At 43.6% G+C, this 17,186-nt stretch overlaps 1 protein-coding gene across 5 annotated transcripts in view; it reads left to right on the forward strand.

Moving 5' to 3' along the window:
* Window positions 1–2,882: 2,882 nt before the first annotated feature.
* Window positions 2,883–17,186, forward strand: part of LOC128694312 (bcl-2-related ovarian killer protein) — a 102,341-nt gene continuing 88,037 nt past the window's right edge. For 3 of the 5 annotated variants that reach the window (XM_070093670.1, XM_053784399.2, XM_070093672.1), the window contains exons 1-2: window positions 2,883–2,967; window positions 16,561–16,680. The gene's annotated coding sequence lies outside the window, so the exon portion shown is untranslated. Of the gene's footprint in view, window positions 2,968–16,557; window positions 16,681–17,186 lie in introns of all 5 variants that reach the window. The other 2 variants (XM_070093671.1, XM_053784400.2) reach the window with 1 other exon arrangement.

Consider the following 17,186-nt stretch of genomic DNA (forward strand, 5'->3'; position numbering starts at 1 on the left):
ATAAACTAACAGCTCACAAGATGAGCATGGAGTGCACAATAAACTACCAGCTCACAAGATGAGCATGGAGTGCACAATAAACTAGCAGCTCACAGGATGAGCATGGGGTGCACAATAAAATAGCTCACAGGATGAGCATGGAGCATGAGGTGCACAATAAACTAGCAGCTCACAGGATGAGCATGGAGCATGTGGTGCACAATAAACTAGCAGCTCACAGGGTGAGCATGGGGTACACAATAAACTAGCAGCTCACAGGATGATCATGGGGTGCACAATAAACTAGCAGCTCACAGGATGTGAATGGGGTGCACAATAAATTAGCAGCTCACAGGATGAGCATGGGGTGCACAATAAACTAGCAGCTCACAGGATGAGCATGGGGTGCACAATAAACTAGCAGCTCACAGGATGATCATGGGGTGCACAATAAACTAGCAGCTCACAGGATGAGCATGGGGTGCACAATAAACTAGCAGCTCACAGAATGATCATGGGGTGCACAATAAACTAGCAGCTCACAGGATGTGAATGGGGTGCACAATAAACTAGCAGCTCACAGGATGTGAATGGGGTGCACAATAAATTAGCAGCTCACAGGATGAGCATGGGGTGCACAATAAACTAGCAGCTCACAGGATGAGCATGGGGTGCACAATAAACTAGCAGCTCACAGGATGATCATGGGGTGCACAATAAACTAGCAGCTCACAGGATGAGCATGGGGTGCACAATAAACTAGCAGCTCGCAGGATGAGCATGGGGTGCACAATAAACTAGCAGCTCACAGGATGAGCATGGAGCATGGGGTGCACAATAAACTAACAGCTCACAGAATGAGCATGGAGCATGGGGTGCACAATAAGCTAGCAGCTCACCGAATGAGCATGGAGCATGGGGTGCACAATAAACTAGCAGCTCACAAGATGAGCATGGAGTGCACAATAAACTAGCAGTTCACAGGATGAGCATGGGGTGCAAAATAAACTAGCAGCTCACAGGATGAGCATGGAGCATGCGGTGCACAATAAACTAGCAGCTCACAGGATGAGCATGAGATGAACATATTAGTCACAGGATGAGGATGGGATGAATATATTACTCACAGGATGAGCATGATATGCACAGTAAACTAGCAGCTCACATAATGAACACAATAAACAGCAGCCCAGGCGGCACAACTAACTAGCCAGATGCTCACACTGAGTCAGCAACAGGCTTCTCTCAGGCCTCGTGGCTTGGTTGACATTGTCCTCACACACAGAGGGTCCAGGATTGATCCCCGGCATGGGTGAAACGTTCTTCATGTTTACATTTATTGTCTCTGTTCGCCTAGTAATAAGTAATTACCTGGATGTTAGTCGACTGTTGTGGGAGCGACCCACATGGAAAAAACCACTTGTTCAGCTATCAAAACTTTGCGGTCCAGTCCCTGGACCCATTATGTACCTCCATAATCTTGACTACCGTCCACAGGATAGGTATGGGGTGCATAATACAGATGTTAACTCGCAACTCTCGATGACGCACTGACTTTAGAGGGTTATCCTGGGTGAGTAATTCATTCCCCCCATGTTAAAGATCACAACACAGTCTTAAGTATCAGAATGGAAGAACACTTGCCCATGCTTGGCAAGTCCTTCTGAAGGCTACCTAAGGTTTGAGCTTTAGGGAACTTACTAACCCATGCTCCGCAGATACCATTCAATTATTATTATTATTAAAGATTCACCAGTATTCTCCCGGCCCGGGCCTTTTCCAAGTGGTGGCCCGGCCTTGGTTCCCTATCTAGGGAGTGTCTTGAGACCTAAGTCTCCCATGGGAGGAGGTACAAGTACCCCCTCATCCTTGGGACCAACTGTCCCCAGGCCTAGCCACATTCCCCGCCCTCGCGGGGCTCGTAGGGAGAAGCTAGGCCTCTCTGGTCTGCCATCCCCGCCCCAAGGGAGCTAATGGGAATGACAGTCTTGTGAGCTGAAAGCTCGGGCTCAGGCACCCTAGAAGGGCTGGGCATGGTGTCGATGATACCATTCAAATTCACCCCTTCTCGCCCGTGCATTTGTGTCACCTATTTTTAAAAGTACCTAATGTTTGATTACTGTGTGACACTACTTACTTGGCAAAATGCTCTGCTCGTCAAAAACTTTGCTCCCGAACCTGTACTTCCTGCATCCTTCTTAATTTAAATTCATTATTACGAGTTCAGTCTTTAGTGTGTCGTTCCTGACACCACCAGTGTGGTGGTGTGTGTCGTTCCTGACACTACCAGAGTGTGGTGGTGTGTGTCGTTCCTGACACCACCAGTGTGGTGGTGTGTGTCGTTCCTGACACTACCAGTGTGGTGGTGTGTATCGTTCCTGACACCACCAGTGTGGTGGTGTGTGTCGTTCCTGACACCACCAGTGTGGTGATGTGTGTCGTTCCTGACACCACCAGAGTGTGGTGGTGTGTGTCGTTCCTGACACCACCAGTGTGGTGGTGTGTGTCGTTCCTGACACCACCAGAGTGTGGTGGTGTGTCGTTCCTGACACAACCAGAGTGTGGTGGTGTGTGTTGTTCCTGACACCAACATATAGCATGGTGTGTCAGTCGTGACATCACCAGATATCATGGTGGTGTGTTACAACTGACACCGTATAGCATGGTGTCAGCCGTGACGTCACCATATGGCATGGCAGTGTCAGCCGTGACGTCACCATATGGCATGGCGGTGTCAGCCGTGACGTCACCATATAGTATGGTGGTGTGTCAGCCGTGACACCACCATATGGCATGGCGGTGTCAGCAGTAACGTCACCATATAGTATGGTGGTGTGTCAGCCGTGACATCACCATATGGCATGGCGGTGTCAGCCATGTCGTCACAGCTTTCACCGTCAGCAAGCCGGTCTCACTCAGCAGTGGATGTCAGTACTGCTCCAGGTGTCACACGGGTTGTGTGTTGTCGTATCTCCGCTACAACTCTGTGTGAGAAGTGTTCTGTGTTACACATGTGTTTCTTTGTGTACAAGAGTGTTGCAGTAGGTAGTACAGTGGCGTAATAGAAATGTTCATGGATGTTAGGAACCAAAATTAATCCAGTGTGGACACTTCAAAAAAATTTTTTCCTCCTTTCACATAATATATGAGGCTCCCAGTGTTAGTAATGTTGTGAGTGTGATAACTGATGTTATGATTGTGATGATAACAGTAATGTTGTGATTGTGATGTTAACAGTGATGTTGTGATTGTGATGATAACAGTAATGTTGTGATTGTGATGTTAACAGTGATGTGATTGTGATGTTAACAGTGATGTTGTGATTGTGATGTTAAGTGATGTGATTGTGATAACAGTGATGTTGTGATTGTGATGTTAACAGTGATGTTGTGATTGTGATATTAACAGTGATGTTGTGATTGTGATATTAACAGTGATGTTGTGATTGTGATGATAAGTGCTGTGATTGTGATGATAACTAATGTGACTGATAACAGTTATGTTGTGTGATAAGTAATGTGATTGTGATAACAGTAATGTTGTGACTGATGGATAACAGTAATGTTTGACTGATGGATAACAGTAATGTTGTGACTGATGGATAACAGTAATGTGACTGATGGATAACACCATAAACATTGATGGATAACACCATAAACATTGAGCAAGAATGGTATATAATACCGACAAGATGAAATTAAGACACATGTGCAACATCTGGGTATCTTTATTGTAGACGTTTCGCCATCCAGTGGCTTTATCAATACAAATTCCAGGACATAACTTGAAGACAATATGACTATGTACAGAAGTTGAGGTAATCAGTCCCTCAACCTTGGAGTAGGTGCGAAGAGCACCGTAGTCCACGACTACGGTGCTCTTCGCACCTACTCCAAGGTTGAGGGACTGATTACCTCATCTTCTGTACATAGTCATATTGTCTTCAAGTTATGTCCTGGAATTTGTATTGATAAAGCCACTGGATGGCGAAACGTCTACAATAAAGATACCCAGATGTTGCACATGTGTCTTAATTTCACCATAAACATTAATGGATAACACCATAAATATTGATGTATAACACAATATTTGTTGTTACTGGGTTTAACAATGATGAGAGTTTAATTAGAGCTCTTCAAGGTAATGGAGGTGTTCTCTTCCATTCCTCGGCTCAAAGCTTATTACCACTTTTTCCTCGAGGCGCTGTATGATCCCTACGGGTTTCGAGCTTTCTCATAAACATGATACCCCCCCCCCTACGGCATCAACAAAGCTTAAAAATTTAATTCAAAGGTATAAGTATGCAGGACGTTGGTTGTGTGTGCTTGCTGGAGTGATGGCTTCCTGCTTCTCCAGGAGCCGCTCCACGAATGTAAGAATCATTAGGTTAATATTAATTCAGTGGGTGTTTGATCAACACCAGTGGAATAAATTGAAACAATTAAAAGCTTCGTGTAATCATTGATTGCTACCAGGCGCTCGCGCAGTATTTTTATTCAAGTCAGTTGGGTGGAAAAACTTCTGTGAGTGTAATGTTTAAGGATTATTATACCATTCATGAGGATGTGCTAAACACGTAGGGGGTTATAAAACTCCTGGTAAATAGTGTTTGATTAGAGGAAGGGGCCTTTCACCCATGTCAAGTCATCCTCCTGGCTAGTCCAGCAGCTACTAGGGTGATCTTTATTTTGGCGTCTCGGTTTATAACTTATACTCGTATTTGGCTTCCCTTCAACACCACTTTCAAACATAACTGCATCTCTCAGTTCTCAGCATTTTCAGATATTTTGAAAAAACATAGCTACTAAATACGATCCTTTTTTAATAGGAAATAAAAAAATAACCAAGCAATGAATTGTTCTAGGTTAAACTAAATGCAAAATTGTGCCAGTTAGAATCTAAATTCAGGAAATACTGATCTAGGGGCACTTGCTGCCCCCTGTCTTCACCTATTTTTTTTTTTCATATTTGGCTTAATGAACGCCTCTGTTGCTTGTCCTCCCTCAACCAAAGGAAAGAAACACATTCTTGTTAACTTACCCTCACGTGTCACGTGGCTCTTCCTCGTCATCAGATGTTGATCTTGTTTAATCACTGCAACATTTGAATAATGCATGTTAAGAACAAAGCATTGTACATGCTAGGTTGGCACGATTTCATCTGCATATGGAAATGTTAAAGGGATTTTCACATCGGCATGCACACCTTGTAGGGAATTCCATCACCATTGATCTCTGTAATGCTCGCTTCAGATATTGGTAAAGTAGAATATAAACAGCAGCATATGTAATAAAATGACTTATGTCTGCTTATTAATTAACGGCAACGTGTATGGCTTGCTGCACGATGATGGCAACATCCTCATAACTTGTTGCTAGGTGTTTCAGCAGTGTGATCACACTAAATCTGTATCCTGTTGAGGATATTTTCATATGATATATCCACTACTACTTGTTTTCATTTACAATGAAGGCAAGATTCTGGTGGCTGGTTGGCATATCGATTAGCGGTAGATAGACGAAGGTGTTTTGTCTAATTATTTCTATATTTTGCTAGTGACGTCTGGCAACACGAGTAATGATAATTACAGCAGTAAATAATTGTTTTAAGTTGGCAGTGTACTGAAACAAATTATTAATGTGGTAACCAGTTGTCTGTGTACTTTGCTCTTTGTATGATTCATCAGTAGTGTGTGTATTTGCTTTTTGTATGATGCAGTAGTGTGTACTTACCTGATGCAGTAGTGTATACTTACCTGATGCAGTAGTGTATACTTACCTGATGCAGTAGTGTGTACTTACCTGATGCAGTAGTGTGTACTTACCTGATGCAGTAGTGTGTACTTACCTGATGCAGTAGTGTGTACTTACCTGATGCAGTAGTGTGTACTTACCTGATGCAGTAGTGTGTACTTACCTGATGCAGTAGTGTGTACTTACCTGATGCAGTAGTGTGTACTTACCTGATGCAGTAGTGTGTACTTACCTGATGCAGTAGTGTGTACTTACCTGATGCAGTAGTGTGTACTTACCTGATGCAGTAGTGTGTACTTACCTGATGCAGTAGTGTGTACTTACCTGATGCAGTAGTCTGTACTTACCTGATGCAGTAGTCTGTACTTACCTGATGCAGTAGTCTGTACTTACCTGATACGGCAGTGTGTACTTACCTGATACGGCAGTGTGTACTTACCTGATACGGCAGTGTGTACTTACCTGATACAGTAGTCTGTACTCTGATACAATAGTGTGTATTCAAATACAGTGGTATGTACTATGATGCAGTAGTGTGTACACTGATACAATTAACAATGACAGAACAAGACATACTAGTGTGTACTCTGCCTTTCATGTAAAACTTATGACCCTCATAGCAAGAATGCTTGCTAATTTAGGTGAGCAGTTTGGACTCTGTAGAGAGGCAGGAGGAACCAGTTTACCTCTTGTTCTGGTTGATAAAGTCTTCCCAGCCTTGTTCTGTACACTTCTTGCCTTATATGTCTGCCTCGCTCTTGTCACCTCGCTGAGTCCAGCAAGGTGGTCCAGGCTAGTTCAGCCCATTATCGTACCGCCAGCGTTGCAACGTTCAGATTATAGGTTAGTGGGTGTGAGCTGGACCTGTCTGGCATGGCTTGGTGGGTAGCGTCCTCGGCTCACAAGAGGAGGGTTCGAAAATTGATACTCGGCACAGGTAAAACGTTAGGCATATTTCCTTGCACATGCTACCCCTTGTACATCTATCAGTAAGTGGGTACCTGGGTGTTAGTCGACTGGTGTGGGTCGCATCCTGGGGGACAAGTTTAATCTAAGTTGCCAGAAATGCCCTGTATAACCAGTGACTTTCTATATAGTAGGCTATTGATGTCAGGTCTATGATAGTTGTGTCATGGTAAGGATAGGAGGAGATAAACATCAGGTAGTCTAGAGTGTTCTGAAGTTTGTAGCATTTGACAATGTAAGGAGAAAGGAAGGCAACTACAAAGCCAGGACTAAGATTCATGTTAGGAGTGTTGCGTATGTAGAATGCTTTAATAAGACTGTGTCTGTGAAGGCTAGAAGGGCAGACAGTTTTGGCAGAGGACCAGTTAATAGGATGACCGTGATCTCTAATATGACGAAAAGGAGCATTGTTAGTGTCAGCAAGGCTAACACATCTTTTATGTAAGAAATGGAGCGACAAGTTTCTCCAAAATATTGAAGAGGATAAAAGCAGGGAATGGAGTAGATTCCGGAACTATCAGTGGTAAGAGAGGTATGAACAAGATTATTGCGAAGAATATTAGTTTGGCGACAGGTTTGATATCTAGAGAACGAAGTGTGTTGTTAAGATTCAGGAGACTAGAAGGTATATGGGAAGTAATCATATTTGATCTAAGGAAGGGGAGGATACCTCCAGCCCGTTCTCATACATGATGTTTCTTAACTTTTTAACATATTTGTGTTTATAATAAAGTTGGTAGAATTACCGACAATATGTAAAGTAAAAGGACACAAGTGCAACTAATGTGACATTTTATTGTGGCAACGTTTCGCTCTCCAGGAGCTTTATCAAGCCATTACAAACAATACATGGACACAGAGGGTATATAAAGGCTAGTATTACACCTCACTCTGAGCCTTTATATACCCTCTGTGTCCACGTATTGTTTGTAATGGCTTGATAAAGCTCCTGGAGAGCGAAACGTTGCCACAATAAAATGTCACATTAGTTGCACTTGTGTCCTTTTACTTTACATATTTGTGTTTATATGGTCTTTGTGACCAAGAGATAGCATCACCCTCGTAAAGCTTTTCGCTTGGATTTTGGTTATTTGTAACTAAAAGATAAATATTTGAGTTAGTTAACATTTAGTCTAGCCTAAAATGGTTTAAACTAAGTGAAGGATAAGCCTCGTAGCGGCAGAGTGAAGGAGCAGGAAGAGGCTGTAGTGGTTAGTCTGTGTTGACACGCCCAGGATGCAAGCCACCTGCTGCCAACCACAGTGAAGATAAGACAGGTTTGGTCAACGTTTCGCTCTATAAAGAATCGTTCCAAGTCTCGTCAAAGCTCTGTAGAACTTACTAGTAACTCTTGCTACAAGAACTCGATGTTACGTGTTATAAGCATAAGAACAGCAGGCCTACTTGCCCTTGCTAGGCAGGTCTAACTCAAACCACAACCATGTTTTAGTTTGATAGGTTGGACGAAAAGACATTACCGACAAGTATAAAAAACAATGTTTCAGAACAAGCTTTTATTGCGGCAACGTTCTGTTCTTTGTAGAGCGAAACGTTGGCTTGATAGGGCTCTACACAGAGCGAAATGTCCCAATATTGAATTGTTCTGACAATGTATTCAAATTGGAGAAATTTCAATTTAGAAAGGATATTGGAAAGCACTTGCTTGACAATAGAGTTGTAGGTAGATGGAACTCCCAAGTAGCGTTACTGAGGCGAGAACTTTGGGTAGCTTTAAATATAGGCCAACATGGGCCAGCAAACCTACTGCGGTGCTCCTTCGTTCCTGTGTTCATTTAACTTGCATCTTTCTCTTCATTGGAGTTTAGTAAACACTACTGCTGAAGGGGGCCTGTGTCGTTGCCCCATCGTGACCTCAAACTGTGTATCACAACAAGAGAAACTGATGTTGGATTAAAAACTGCGCGCAGAAAGTTGCAACACATGGAGAAATGGAGAAATTTGACCACCCACCCAAGGATGTATTGAAACATACAGTGCCAAGCCCCACATGACATTATATGCTAGTAGTAGCCCCGAAGGGAGTAATTTTATGGGAATAAATGGCAACTGTAATCGGAACTGGCTAAATCTCGAGACTGATTATTATTATAACCATAATTTTAAAGGGGTGGAGGGGTAAGCCAGTGGAAGGCTCAGTATACGTACACATAGAATGTGGAACCATTTATTGAGGGGAGGGTGGTTATTAAAGTATGTTTGACTTGTGGTGTTGAACGACAGGCAGCATGAATAAGCCTAGTTGATAGACTTTAATTAATAAAGCAGGCAACTTGAACGAGCCTAGTTGATAAGCATTTAACTTAATAAGGCAGGCAACTTGAACGAGCCTATTTGATAGGTTTTTAACTTAATAAAGCAGGGAATCATGTGGCTTGCTTGTGAGGGTGGTGTGCCACTCTGCACGAATCATCAGCAAATTAGTGCTAACAAGGTTGTGGTGATGGTCAGCTACGCTCCTCTCCCTCCCATCTTAACACGGTGGAGGGACTGGCAAACCCTTCCAATCCTCAATCGCAAGCAGCCAGCCGCCCCTAAGACTAAGAGCAACCTCTGCTAACCCCTAAAGCCCCCTGGCAATTTCCCTAGAACCATTGGCAATCCCCTGCCACTCCCGGAACGCCTGCCAACCTCCTAAGAATCACTGGCAATCCCATGCCATTCACAGAATCCTGCCAATCTCCCAAGAATCACTGGCAATCCCTTGCCACTCACAGAATCCCTGCTAACCTTCCTTGAACTACTGGCAATTCCCTGCCACCCCAGTACCCTTGCTAACACTCCCAGGACCATTAACAACCCCTACCAACCTCCCAAAAATCACTGCAAACTCCTACAACACATAGAACCCTTGCCATCCTCACAAGAACCACTGGCATTCCCTTTCCACTCACAGAACCCCTGCCAACATTTCCAGGACTACTGGCAATTCTGTCACCCCCAGGACCCTTCCCAACCTACCCAGAACCACTTGCAACCCCCCCCCCCCTTATAAACACTGGCATTACCCTGTTACTCGCCGAACCCATGTCAACCTCCCTAGAACTACTGGAAATCCGTTGTCATCCATAGAACTCCCTACCAACCTCTCCAGAACTATAGGCAATCCCCCTCCAACCCACACAACCGCTGGTTTAAAAGCTAGTGTCCGCTTAGGACCAAAACTACTAAAAATGGAGGTGCTAATCCTCTTAGTAGGTATTAAAAGAGTTTTTGCAACATACAAGTGAAAGACAGTGAAAAAATGAATGAATGAATGAAAAGGACTGACCTGCGTATTCTCTTGAAGGGGAAGGAGCGGGGGAGGGGAGTTTGGCAAAGACTCAAGGACCTCGATGAAAATAAGTCACTTTGTTGGACTTTTTTAGGGGTTATCCTAGGTAATTTACACATATGTTACTATGTATGATAATTTATGTAACTGTTTGTGTACCTGCACCTAAATAAACTTACTAAGGCATTGAGACTGGTGGAGGACTCTTGATGCAAGGCAAATTAGTTGCCTCCCAAGTCGTGGTTCTTGATGTAAGGCAAATTAGTTGCCTCCCAAGTCGTGGTTCTTGATGTAAGGCAAATTAGTTGCCTCCCAAGTCGTGGTTCTTGATGTAAGGCAGATTAGTTGCCTCCCAAATCGTGGTTCTTGATGTAAGGCAAATTAGTTGCCTCCCAAGTCGTGGTTCTTGATGCAAGGCAAATTAGTTGCCTCCCAAGTCGTGGTTCTTGATGCAAGGCAAATTAGTTGCCTCCCAAGTCGTGGTTCTTGATGTAAGGCAAATTAGTTTCCTCCCAAGTCGTGGTTCTTGATGTAAGGCAAATTAGTTTCCTCCCAAGTCGTGGTTCTTGATGTAAGGCAAATTAGTTGCCTCCCAAGTCGTGGTTCTTGATGTAAGGCAAATTAGTTGCCTCCCAAGTCTTGGTTCTTGATGTAAGGCAAATTAGTTGCCTCCCAAGTCGTGGTTCTTGATGTAAGGCAAATTGCCTCCCAAGTCGTGGTTCTTGATGTAAGGCAAATTAGTTGCCTCCCAAGTCTTGGTTCTTGATGTAAGGCAAATTAGTTGCCTCCCAAGTCGTGGTTCTTGATGTAAGGCAAATTGCCTCCCAAGTCGTGGTTCTTGATGTAAGGCAAATTAGTTGCCTCCCAGGTCGAGGTTCTGACTAAGCATCGGACGTGCACACATCTCAGCCAGTCACCAGCTAGCGGCTGCTTCTGCTCTCTGACTTGTGGCATGCAGCTAGCGGTCGTTTGGTTAATGCGGTTTAAAGTCCATATCGATTACACTAGGGCCAATATGCTGCATGTCACCTGTTCACCACCAGTCAAGAATACTTTTAATTCCCAACTTAGAATTAAACTCAGCATGTATAATTCAGTGAGAGGCATCCTCTGTAATGTAACTGATTGTCCACCATTCCACCTTTTATTTGCAGCATGATTTGTATAATTATTGAAGCGCCAATAGAAACATCTGGGAACTTTTAAGAGAAGGTCTTTTGACTTCGGCTATTTATTTTAATTGATACTAATTATTAAACTTGGATGAGATAGTTTTTGTGTTTATTGGTTCTCGTGTTTTTTTTTAGTTTAGTTTTTCTTGGCTGTTCTTATGTATGTTTTGTATTTGCCAAGAGCTGCGAGCTCTGTACCAAGTGAGTGTTGTATTATGAACACAGGTATACCAAGAAGTGATAATGTTAGAATTACCGACAATATGTTTGGTAAAAGGACACATGTGCAACTTATAAATTTTTATTGTGGCAACGTTTCGCACTCCAGGAGCTTGACAAAGCTTCTGGAGAGCGAAACGTTGCCACAATAAATGTCGCATTAGTTCCACATGTGTCCTTTTACCTAACATACAAAAAAAGGCCTGTTGTACCTGGCTGTAAATCAAGCTTCCAGAGAAGGGAAAATCATCTAGCAAATAAATACAAAGGTTAGGTTTTGAGTACCCGTATATTCCCCACCACCTTTATTTACAATATGTACAAAGCGCAGTAAAGCAGAAAGATGTAAATAAGAGTGAGAACAAAGCGAGTTCACTCATTACAATTGGCTTTTCACCTCATACAAGACTGACTAGTATGTGTGAACTCGACCAGCGCCAGCGAGAAAGTGCCCACCCTTCTTCAGCGTGTGAGGACGCACATCATCAGTTCGGCTGAGGGAAGCTGTCTCCCAATTGGTCGCCATGTAAACATGATAGCGAATAAGAGTAGCCGGGTCCAATTGCAGCTACTTCGACCTGACTGCGTGTTTGGCTGGCACAGAGGGAATGCAAGAAGTGGGTGTGTGATGAATGTTGAACCAATTATAATAAAGTTGGTAGAATTACCGACAATATGTAAAGTAAAAGGACACAAGTGCAACTAATGTGACATTTATTGTGGCAACGTTTCGCTCTCCAGGAGCTTTATCAAGCCATTACACACAATACGCGGACACAGAGGGTATATAAAGGCTCAGAGTGAGGTGCAATACTAGTGAGGTACCATTTTGATGTTCACTAGTGGTAGTGGCAGTAGTAGTAGTAGTAGTAGTTGTAGTGACAAAAGTAATACAATATGGTAGAGCAATTAATTCGTACATGAGTAAAAGGATATAAAAGCTATTACTTGGGTAACATAAAAATAGGTTGGACAAATATAGAGTGGAAAGAGGCAGCTTGTTTCAGTGTATTCAGTGGTATTCTACTCAAGATTGATGGACTGAACACATCGACTCAAGGTTGAGGGACTGATTACCTCATTCTCCTCCTGTTCTTCAAGTTTCTCCTATGTATGGACTGATGAAGCCACTGTGTGGCGAAACGTTTCCTCAATAAAGATACCCAAGAGTTGCACATGTCTAATTTATCAGTGTTCACTCTCTGTAATGTGCTTTGTGTAGTATAACAGGAGAGACTGTGATGGCAGGGTTTACTGTTTTCAGGAGGATTCTTGCTAAGACTTCGGAGATGGTGAAGCTGCCGTTGTTTTGTTTAATTGTATTCGAAACGGCGATCAGTGCTGATTCGAGGCACTTTCGTCTGCGGAAATTAGTTTCTTTGATCACTAATTGGGCGTCTCTGAATTTCATGAGATGATGGGTGGAATTTCGGTGTTGTACACAGGCGTTGTTCAAGTTATCGTTCCTACATGCGTAAATGTGTTCATTGAGGCGGGTGTCGAGGTTTCTTGCTGTTTCACCTACGTAAATCTTGTCACAGCCTCCACAGGGTATAGTGTAAACTCCTGCATTGACTGGTTCGTGGTGCTTGGATTTTATCCTGGTTAGATCCTTTATTGAAGTGCTAGAAGTCCCTGAGGGACTGATCACCCCAAATTCTTTTTTTTCCAAGGTAGACGGACTGATTACATCATATTTATTTCACTACTACTGCTGCCTTTGATAAAGATACCCAGCTGTGGCACATATGTCTTGATCTTCAAATTACAGAACTGTTGAGATTCGAACCCATGGCAGGTGAACCGTAAAACTCACAGGCCAGTGTGCTAACCACTCGGCCACTTGGCTCTAATGAGAGTTTTATGACTCACTTGGCTTGGGTTCAAATCCCTCCCGTTCTGTGATTTGCTTACAGTCGTCTTTTTACGATTTCATCCCCTCAAAGGAAGTTCCTTGATGCTGGTGAGGGACTCTTGCTCAAGGAAATTGGATCTATGCTCCAGTTCCCTGAATTAAGCCTGAATACCTTCCACCCCCCCCCCTCCACAGGCGCTGTATAATTCCTACGGGTGTAGCGCTTCCCAGTAATTACGATTTCATGAGTCTGATGGTGGCTTTGAGAGGACTTGAGCTAGAGCACGACACAGCCACACTGGTGTGGGATTCATCTGTAAAAACTAGCATTTGTGGTCAGTGGTGGCCCATGCTAACCTCCCTGTGGTGTATAGAAACATACATAGATGAATCTTATTAGAGCCAGCTGGTTCAGTAGTTAACGCATGGGTTCAATCCCCACCCGTTCCGTGGCCTGTATGCAATCTTGTTATTACGATTTCTTGAGCCATGCTTCACCTATGTAGCTTCAAAGCTGGTGTTTCTTTATGGAATGTTTGAATTAGATGAGTGTGTGTGTGTGTGTGTGTGTGTGCGCGCGCGCGCGCCTACCTACCTACCTATTTGTGGTTGCAGGAGTCGATTCATAACTCCCGGCACCGCCTTTTCGCTGGTCACTACTTGGTCCACACACTCCCTGCTCCATGAGCTTTATCGTACCTCCTCTTAAATCTATGTATGGATCCTGACTTTACTACATCACTTTCCAAATTGTTCCACTTCCTGACAACTGTGTGACTTCCTAACGTCCCTGTGACTCATCTGAGTCTTCAACTTACAGTTGTGTCCCCTAGTTGTTGTATCCCATCTCTGAAACATCCTGTCCACATCCCCCCTTGTCAAGTCCTCTCAGTATTTTTATGTCGTTATCATGTCCCCCTTTCCCTTTCCTTCCTGTCCTCCGGTGTCGTCAGGTCGATTTTCCTTAACCTCTCCTCGTTGGACATATTCCTTAGCTCCGGGACTAGCCTGGATGCAAGCCTTTGCATTTTTTCTAATTTCTTGACGTGCTTGACCAGGTGTGGATTCGAGACTGGTGTTGTATTCTCCAGTATGGGCCTGACGTACATAACGTACAGTATTTTGAATGACTTGACTGGGATGTCGAAACGCTATTAGGTTTGCCAGGTGCCCATATGCTGTGGCAGTTATTTAGTTGATGTTCGCCTCATTAAATGTGCTCGGTATTACTCTCCTCAAAATCTTTTTCCTTGAGTGAGGTTAGCAGTCTTTGGCCCTTTAGCCTGTATTATGTTTGCTGTCTTCTTTGCCCTTCCCCAGTCTTCATGACTTTGCATTTGGTAGGGTTAAACTTTAGCAGCCAGTTACTGGATCAGATGCCTGTCCAGATTTTTTTTGTAGTCCTACCTGATCCTCATCTGTTTAAATTCTTCGCATTAGCGTCACATCGTCTGCAAAGAGGGGCACCTCTGAATCTATCCACTCCATATCATTCACATATACCATAAACGCACCGGCCCTAGGACAGGCCCCTGTGGAACTCCTCTCGTCACAGGCGCCCACTCTGACACCTCATCACGTACCATCACTCGTTGTTTCCTTCCTGTCAAGCATTCTCTGATCCATTGCAGTACCTTTCATGTTATTCCTGCCTACTCCTCTAGCTTTTGCACTAATCTCTTGTGTGGAGCTGTGTCGAAACTTCTTACAGTCCAAGAAAAGGTAGTCTACCCACTCTCTTTCTCTCTCTCTCTCTCTCTCTCTCTCTCTCTCTCTCTCTCTCTCTCTCTCTCTCTCTCTCTCTCTCTCTCTCTCTCTCTTGTCACCTTGTCGTAAAACTCCAGTAGGTGTGGGACACAGGATTCCCCTTCCCTGAGACCGTGCTGGTTATCATGTATAAGCTCAATCCTTTCTAGGTGCTTCACCACTCTTCTCTGTGACTTTGCATACTATACATGTCAGTGACACTGGTCTGTAGTTTAATGCTGTCTGTCTCCTTTCTTAAAAAATGGGACTACATTTGCTATCTTCCACACCACAGGTAGTTACTCTGTTTCGGTAGATGTGTAATTTTAAAAATAGGTTAGATAAATACACGAATGGGTGTGGGTGAGTGTGAGTTGGACCTGACTAGCTGGTGGTACTGGGTCAGATCCTGTGCTCCTTCCTTAAGTGGAGGTGACCTGACTATGCCGGGGGTTGACATGAACCTGCCCCGCATGGGCCAGTATGCCTGCTGCAGCGTTCTTTCTTTTTTATGTTATGTTAAGAATTGTTGTTAGTGGTACATGCAGTGCTTCTGCTCCTTCTCTCAGAACCCATGGAGAGATGTCCGGTTCCACCGCCTTTGAGGTACCTAGTTCAACTAGTAGACTCTTCTCCTCCTCGGTTGTGTGTAGTGTGTCCAGGAGTTGTTGGTGTACCCCACCATTCCAGCTTTCTGGAGTCCTTTCTGTCTCCATTGAAAATACTTCCTTAAATCTCGCGGTGAGCTCTTCACATACTTCTTAGTCGTTCCTTGTGATCTTCCTTTCTCAGCCTGACTACCTTGTCCATGACTGTTATTTTCCTCCTGATGTGGCTGTACAACATTTTTGGGTCAGATTTGGCTCTCGATACCACATCATTCTCTTATTGCCGCTGGCAATAAGAGAATGATGTATAAACTCCAGTAGGTTTGTGACAGAATTTCCCCACCCTGAGCTGGTTATCGTGTATAAACTCATTTCTTTCTAGGTGCTCCACCCCTCTTCTGATAAGCTTCTCCATGCCTTTGCATACTATACATGTCAGTGAGACTGGTCTGTAATTTAATGTGTGTGTGTGTGTGTGTGTGTGTGTGTGTGTGTGTGTGTGTGTGTGTTTGTGTTTGTGTTTTCTAATTTCCCATTTCTTTTGAATAAATTGTTATAGTAATTTCCACATTACTTATGAACGTCTCTCATGATTTGGTTCAACACTAATTATTAACTGCATTACAAACTGATGTCGCACTCTGCGCTGTTTCAGTCGCATGCACTGAGTGAAGTAGAATGTTCTGGGGTTATACAACACGGGGATATCTTCCTCGAAGTCTGCAGTGAGAGAAATACATCCTGTTTTAATGTTGCAATAAGATCACAGTAAACAAGTGATATCACAATATCCCGAACAACCACTGTGAAAAGAATAGTGAACTTCCAAGCTTGGAAGTTCACTATTCTTTTCACAGTGGTTGTTCTGCATCTTTGTTTTATTATTACCTCAGAATGCACTTTTATGAATAATCATATATTTGTTAATATCTGTGATAAAATATTTTTTTTATTTTATCTAAAAAAGCAGATGAGGCAAGCCTGAGCGGCGGGCAATACTAGCCTGAGAGTAGAGGTTAGCAGCCAGGACTGGTCTGGAACCTGGCCGCTGGGACCATCACTCCTGGAAGCGACTACAGGTAACCTCCAGGTAAGTTTTCCAGGGTCTGGCACTTTCCCCAGGAAGGAATAAGTTTAAGATTGGCTGGTACAAGCCGTGGTACTAGCCAACACCTGACTCACAAATACACGCCAACAAACAAATCAAACCACGGAACGGGTGGGTTTTGAACCCATGGCGAGCAAGTCGTAAAACTTCAGGCCAGTGCGTAAGCCACTGGGCCAGCTGGTTACAGTAAGATTCATCCAACTAGGTATATTTATACACCATACGGAGGTTAACATGGGCCACCACTGTGACCACAAATGCAAGTTTTTTACAGATGAATCTCCTGCCAGCGTGGCTGTGGCCAACTCGAGCTCATTCGCCATGGGTTGAAGCCCCACTCGTTCCGTGGCTTCTTTGCAGTCATGTTATTACGATTTCGTGAGGTCACAAAGAAATCATTTGTATCCTCGTGTTTACCAATGTGTCGTTTACATTTATTTACATTTTGTCTATATAACAAATACATTTATTTTACAATGGTCTTGAGG

Source organism: Cherax quadricarinatus, chromosome 43 (genome assembly GCF_038502225.1).
Source record: "Cherax quadricarinatus isolate ZL_2023a chromosome 43, ASM3850222v1, whole genome shotgun sequence".
Classification (NCBI taxonomy): domain Eukaryota; kingdom Metazoa; phylum Arthropoda; class Malacostraca; order Decapoda; family Parastacidae; genus Cherax; species Cherax quadricarinatus.